Genomic DNA, 7845 nt, shown 5'->3' with positions numbered 1-7845 from the left:
ATCAACAAAAATGTTTCTAACAGGTATTTAAAAGTTACATGAAAGTTATGCTTTAAAAGACTATTGCAAAAAAAAGTCTTCTAAATTAAAATTCCCTTTTCCTGCAAGGTAATTTTAAAGGAGGAAATTATATCTCTATATTAAATGCATCTTTAGACACTCAGAATTTTTTTCCTATCTATAAATACACATGTTCTCTGTGTCCATAGATACAGCTAATTTATAATTGGAGAATTCTTTAGGGAAAAAATAATATAAATAAAATAAATCTGCTAACTGTTAGCTGGTAGTCAGTGGACTTAAAAATTCACTCATTAAAATCACATATCTTTGTATCAAAGTCAAGTACAAACTTCAGTGAAATCCATACAATTTTATAATATTAATCTTATTTGTCCTTTCCATGCCATGAACACCTCTCTAAGATAAACCATTATTACCTCATATCTAGATAATGTTTGTTTTTCTCAAGGCCTCTAATCTTTCCTTTGTCCAAGGAATCCTACAAGTGGCTCTCAAGGTAATCTTACCAAAACCCTGTTTTCATCATCACATTTCCCCACTCAAAACCCTTTAATACCTTAATAGTGTTTGTAAGACCAAATCCAGTCTTCCTGACCACGTAGGGAATAAAATCCATATTCAGATCCCAAAGTAGTTTCTCAGATCTCTTCATGAATCTTTTATTCCAGGCAAGTTTTATCTATCCACTGAAAATCCGTATATGTTATTTCTATGTTCTTTTGCTTCCACCCAACTTTCATTCCTTTTCTGTCCTTGCCAAATGAAGCAAATGCAACATACCCTCCAAGATATGGGTTCTGATGTGTGATTTTGCACAGGTGTGTGTTTGTGTGTATATGTGTGTGTGTTATCGACTTTTTGGGTAATCTAATGAATTTTATATCCCCCTTCTCAGAAAGTTTTTTTTTTTAATCCACAGGACTGCAAAAAGGAAACTAATTATTTTGAAATAAAGCTGTATTTTTACCCATTGAAGTTAACAGACCACCTGAAATGTATTCATGGACCCCATTGGGGTCTGTGAACTTCTAGTTGAGGCTTTATCTTAAGATCTCACCATAGTCCTATAGCTTCCTTTAAGCCAGCCCTGATCATTACAGTAAAGAGTGACTTCTGGCCTCTCCTGAAATCCTGAAGCACTTATTATTAAGATGAACAGTTGTAGTTTTATATACATGTGTGTTTATGTACATATATTTATGCATACATATAAAGAGTACATGCATGCGCACACATGTCTATATGTGTGTATACATACACACACTCTCCAACAACATTTTGAGCTCTTGGGAGCAAGGAAGGACCAGATCTTTTCTGTGTGTGTGTGTGTATGTGTGTGTGCGTGTGTGTGCGCGCGTGTGCTCACACGCACATGAATCATCCATAGCTTCTCACATAATGCTGTTCACACAGTCATTGCTGTGTATATTTGCTAGTGATTTTTAAATAGTCATAGAATTAGAAGGGTTCTTAGATATCATTTAGTCCTAAAAGCTTCATTTTATAGCTAAGGAAACCAAAGTCCAAAGTCCAAAGAGGGGCTGGGACCCGCCCAGAGCTAGTCATTCAATGAGTTTCAGAGTTTAAACCAGAATGTAACACTTTTCACATCCAGTTAAGTGCCATAGTACTTCTCTTGCCAGAAAAAAAGTGTCCTAGAGAGATGAAAGGCAAGACAAGTAAGGTCATAATAAGAGAGCACACAGCTGTCTTTGATTAGATCAAGTCACCAGACTCTACTCAATTTTATCTCCTACATTGAAAGAACTGGTTGATTTGATTACTGGGCCACCATTACTGATCACTGAAAATGTGTAGTGACAGACATGCTTCAAGAGGAAAAGGCAAACGTTATCTCTATTTTCAAGTTAACAGGATAGCTTTGACAAGTAAAGTTATATACTGGTAAATGACTGATCTCTAATGAAATACAAGAATATATTTTATAGGGACTCTTTACAAATTTTTAGAAAGAGATTTGGTGATGACTAAGACTTAGCATAGCTTTATCCAGAACAGATCACAATGCCCTACTTTATTTCTTTTCTTTATAGGATTACTGAACAGGCAGGTGAAGGGAATGACATCAATTAACTCTTATTTATTAAATACCACAGGCCTATAGGCATTGTGCTAAGTTTTGGGGATACAAGTACGAGGAATTAAATAATCCCTGCATATAATCTAATGGGGGAGAAAATTAGCATAAACGTATAAAACATAAAATGTATACAGCATGCACACACACAGACACACACATAAGCACACACACATATACACATGTAAAATAGTTGAATAATTAAAAGTTTGGGAGGGAGGTCATTAGCAGTTGGAGGGATCAGTAAAAGCTTCTTACAGGAAATGGTGCTTATGTTTTATCTTAAAGAAACAGAAGGACTCTGTGAGGTAGAGGTAAGGAAGGAGTACATTTTCAGCAGTACATTTTCATACTCAGTGTATAGGCGTGGATATGAGAAATGGTTAGTAGTATGTGAGGAACTTAAACAAGACTAGTTGTATTGGATCAAAAGTATAATATTCAATAAAGCTTACTCAGGCATCCTTAGACTAGATAGGCCTTGGGACTCTTCTCTACTCTGGGATACTTTGAATTTGCTTACCTAGTCAATGTACAATCGATCAGTAGATTCTTTGATAATGTGCATATACTGAAGCCAGCCTAACCCTTTTAACAGTCACCATAACAGAATAGGATCATAGGTCTAAGTACTATATAAGTAGGTCCTGCAAACATTGATTTGTAAAGGGCTTTAGAAGCCAAAAAGACAGACAGAGAGACAGACAGACAGACACACACACACACGCACAGACACACATACACACACACACACACATATATGTTGTACTAGAGGCAAAAAGAAGCCACTGGAGTAAATTGAGCAATGGAGTCATGTGGTCAGATGGGAAATTAATAAAAATTACTTTGATAGCTCTGTGGAGTAAGTAGAGACTTAAGTCAGGTAGGACAATTGGGAAGTTGTTGCAATCATTTAAGCCAGAGGACTGATGACATGAATCTCTCTCAAACTAAGTTTTGAATGCTAAAAAGGGGATATATGTGAGAGATCACAAAGATGGAAGCAGAATAATTTGGCAACTGAATGGATATGTGGGGTGAGGAAGAGGAAGGGGTCTAGACTAAAGTTGAGGTTATGAAGACAGACATGGTAGACATTGAGTTCAGTCAAACATTAAGCAAGTAAGCCAGCAACAAAGAAAAGTCCAAAATAGCCCTCAGTCTTGTGAAGTCCTCTTTCACTACCACGGTAACAGTGACTGACTTCTAGAAAGAGGAGGGGAGGGAGGATGCTAGAAAAATCACATTAATCTTGGCTTTCTGTAAACATTAACACGCTGAATTGCTAAATCCAAATAGTAGCCATAAATACAATCCAGAAGAGGCTTTTCTAGTGAAATGCTCCAGCTGTCTGTCCTTGGCCCCACTCCATTTAGTAAAATTTTTATCAGTTATATCAATGAAAGAAGTTGTTTAGTCAGTCTATCAGGGTTTATCAAGCATCTACTCTACATCAGGCACTGTGCTAAGTTAGCGGGATACAAAGAAAGTTCATGAAAGAGAGATTTTGACTTGATTTTAGGGAAAAGGTATGTCAAATATGCTGTAGAGGGGATGCTTGTTCAGCTATGATTGGACTAAATAGCCCCCGAGGACCCTCCTTACTGTAAGATTCTTTGAATCTGTTTATATCATCAATGTACAATTAATTAAGCGATTATTTGATAATGTGCATGCACTGAAGCCTGCCTAACCCTCAAACCCATCAACGTGACAAAATAGGAACCTAAGTCAAAATAGTATATAATTATCTCTTGCAAACATTGAGTCCCCCCTCCACTGAACATTTATTTAGTGCACAGTTAACATAAGTTGAGAAATTTAATGGGATGACTATATTCAAGACCAAACAAAAATCCATTGAATTATCAGTGCTCTTAATACTCATTAATAGTATGTCATATTTAGCCAACTTTTCCAACCCTTTTAAAAGTTATATTAAAACAACTGATCAAAGCAATGGCCAAATATCATTCTAGGGCACTGATGAAGAAACATGCTACCCACTTCTTCCCAGAGGTGATGGACAAAGGATTCAGAATGAGACATCTCTTTTTTGGACATGATCAATGTGGGAATATTTTTTCCTTGAATATGCTAGGGTTTTTTCCATTTGGATAAGGGGATATAGGGCAATGAAAAATATAATTGTTCATCGAAAAAATAAATTTTATAAAGTTGATTTGAAAAAAAGAAACTGAAATATCTTTCTTATTGAACAGGTTATGATCGGCAGAGAATAACTAATGGTTCTTATTTATCACATGACTTAGGGTTTTAAATACTTTGTTCAGGAAAACCTATATCATTTTTTACATCCCTTAATCCATCCCTTAAAAGTCTCTTTTATATTTTCCTTATTTTGTATGAGATACAGAGGTTAAGTTACTTTTCCAAAATGACACATCCAATAAATATCTTCAACATTATTTAACTTTAATTACTTAAACTTCAAGATCCACATTCTTTCTCCTGCACTATAGGATTATGCTTCTTCAGAGCAGGCATGAAAAGGTTTCAAATTCTTGATTCTACAGGACAAATGATGAGAAAGACTTCCATGTTAATAAATTGGTAAGTTAATATGGGTCTAGAATATTGAACATCATTCTGCACATTAGGGTACTGTGTTGGTTGGTTTTACTTTACCCTTTTTCTTTGTTATAAACCTCTTAGGGAATGTAGGGGTTATTTGGACTTAAATATGACTTAAAAATTAAAGCCATAAATTGAACTTTAAAATCTGTATTAGTCACATTAAAAGCAAAGTTCAGATGACTCCTATTAGAAAGGCTAGTACAATGAGCACTTTATTTACAGGATTCAGGCTTCAAAGGAACATAGAGATTTTCTTTCCAACATTCTCATTTTATACAAGGCCCAGAAAGGTGAGGCAGGCTGTGAAAGATTACAGGGCAATGATTTATAATTATACCTTCTCTAAATTGCCCTATCTAATGGTCTTTCTCAATTTTCATCTTTTTTTTAACCTTTCCATAACCTTTGACACTGTAAATCACCTTGTCTATCTTGATACTCTCTCCTCTATTGATGTTTATTACAACACTTTTCTTGGTTCTCCTCCCATATGTCTGACCACTCATCCTTCTGCTTTGCTGCATCTTTGTTCAGCTTATGTCCACTAACCATGGTATCCTTCAAGGTTTTGTCCTAGGCCTCTTCCTTTTCTCCCTCTATACTATCTCACTCGTTGATCCCATCAGCTCCCATGCATTCAATCATCCTTATGTAGAAATTCTCGTGTCTATTTATTCAGCCCTAAAACAACTTTCAGTCTCACGTCTCTTACTGTCTTTTGGAAATCTTGAACTAAATGTCCCACAGACATGTTAAACTCAACATGTATAAAACTAGGCTCATTATCTTTCCTCCAAAATCGTCCCTTCTTCCCAACTATCCTATTACTTTTTCTTTCTTGACAGTATTTTCTTTTTTCTCCAATTACATGGCAAGACAATTTTTAGCATTCATTTTTACAAGATTTTGATTTCCAGATTTTTCTCTCTCCTCTCTTCCTAAAATGGCATGTAAATTGATATAGATTATAAATGTGCTATCATGTGAAACATATTTATATATTAAGCACAGTTTTGAAAGAAGCAACAGATCAAAAGGAAAAAATATGAAAAAGAATAAATTGAATGAAACATGTATGTTTCAATCTGCATTCAGAGTCCATCAGTTCTTTATCTGGATGTGAACAGCATTTTTCTTTGTGAGTCCTTTGTATTTGTCTAGGATCTTTGTTGCTGAGAAGAGCTGGGTCATTCACTGTTGGTGATCAAACGATTTTGCTAGTTTTCCTACTTCTATTCTTTTCACTTTGCTTCAGTTCATACAAGTCTTTCCAGGTTTTTCTGAAATCTGCCTGTTCATCATTTCCTAATGCACAATTGTATTCCATTCCATTCATATACCACAGCTTGTTCAGCCATTTCCTATTACTTTCAAAGGCACTACTATCTCCATTCACCCAGGATTACATTTTTAAAAGCATCCTCAAACCCTCACTTTATGGACCATAAATAAGCAATGCATTTCTAAGTCCTGTTCTTCGTTGAAAATACCTTTGCAACATCTCTCATACACACTTTCTTTTCTACAGTCCTTTTCTAGGCCCTCATTTCTTCACTTCTGGAAACTGTCAATAGTCTTCTGAATGGTCTCCCTCTCTTAAGTCTTTCACCATTATCAATAATCCTTCACTAAACCGTCAAAAAGAGCTTCCAAAAACACAGGTCAGACCATGACATAACCTTTGGTAGCTCCCTGTCACCTCCATGGTAAGCATAACAGCCTCTTTTTTGGCATTCAAAGCTCTTCAAGAACTACTTTTCTAGTCTTTGAAATACTTTGTACTACTATATACTCCATGATGTACTGATATTGGCCTTCTTAGTATTCCTTGGACATAACATTATTTCCCAACTCTCAAACACTCCATGGTCCCCATTTTTAGAATGCGCTCTTTCTCCTTGCCTTGGCTCCTTGAATTCTGTTGTTTCATCCCAGATAGCTCGTATCCTATACTTGTCAAGAAGCTTTTCCCAAATCTGCCAAATGTGGAATTGCCTTCCCTCTAAGTTTACCTTCAGTTTACTCTATATGTATCTTGTGTGGCATGTATGTTTGCATCTTGTCACCTCTATTAGAATGTGTGCTCCCGGAGTACAAGGATTGTTTTTGCCTTTCTCTGTATCCCCTGCACTTAGCACAGTGTGAGAGAGAGGGAGAGAGAGAGGTAGGGAAAGAGAGAGGGAGGGAGAGAGAGAGAGAGAGAGGGAGACAGACAGACAGATAGACAGACAGACACAGAAGAAAGAGACAGAAAGACAGAGACAGAGACCAAGAGAGAGAAAGACCAAGAGAGAGACAGAAAGAGGTGGGAAGGTTGAGAGAGAGAACTTAACAAAATCTTGTTGACTTGTTGATTGGACTGGATTTTGACTACAAATCCAGTGGTTTTTCATGCAAAATAGGTATTCAATAAATACTGCTTCACTGATTTCTGGCAAAATTAAATTCCTAAGGGAGATATAATATTTATTTTCTGTGTGAGAACTTATTTAATTTATTTCCTAAATAATATATTGATCATTAAAAGATACTTTAATGGAAAGTCTCTCTCTTACTTTGTTTGTAGCCATAATCAAAATGAAAAATATCTAGTCTATTCTCTTGAAGCTCACCTTTCAGGTTGGATAAGTTTTATTAGAGAAGCTTTTCCCAAAATTCTTGATCTTTTAGACAAATTTGATTTTCACCAGTATCTATGAAAGATCACAATAATAACGCACCAAAATATTGCCTAAGTGTATTATTAGAACAATACTCTAAAAAGAAGACTTACTTGCTCAGAAATAAAGGGAAATCATTGACATCAAATACTGTTCCAAGGATCTTGGCAAATACCTGCTAACAGTGAGTTTTAGCTGGATTTAAGTTGTTTCAGGTTCAGGTTCACTAACTGCCCTGGCACCACCACCACCATACACACACACACACACACACACACACACACACACACACATAACACACACGGCATACACAGTGTCACACAGTCAAAACTAGTTCTTCTAAAATGTAGTGGGGGAAAAGCCTATAAACAGGGTAACCTCTAACAGTAATGAGCTCATAAAAATGCTTGAACCCTAGCTTGCTATCTCCTTGTGATTGCTTAACTCATTACTGCCCCCTATTTT

The sequence above is a fragment of the Trichosurus vulpecula genome, chromosome 4 (assembly GCF_011100635.1).
Source record: "Trichosurus vulpecula isolate mTriVul1 chromosome 4, mTriVul1.pri, whole genome shotgun sequence".
Lineage (NCBI taxonomy): Eukaryota > Metazoa > Chordata > Mammalia > Diprotodontia > Phalangeridae > Trichosurus > Trichosurus vulpecula.
Note: the sequence above shows the minus strand (reverse complement) of the source record.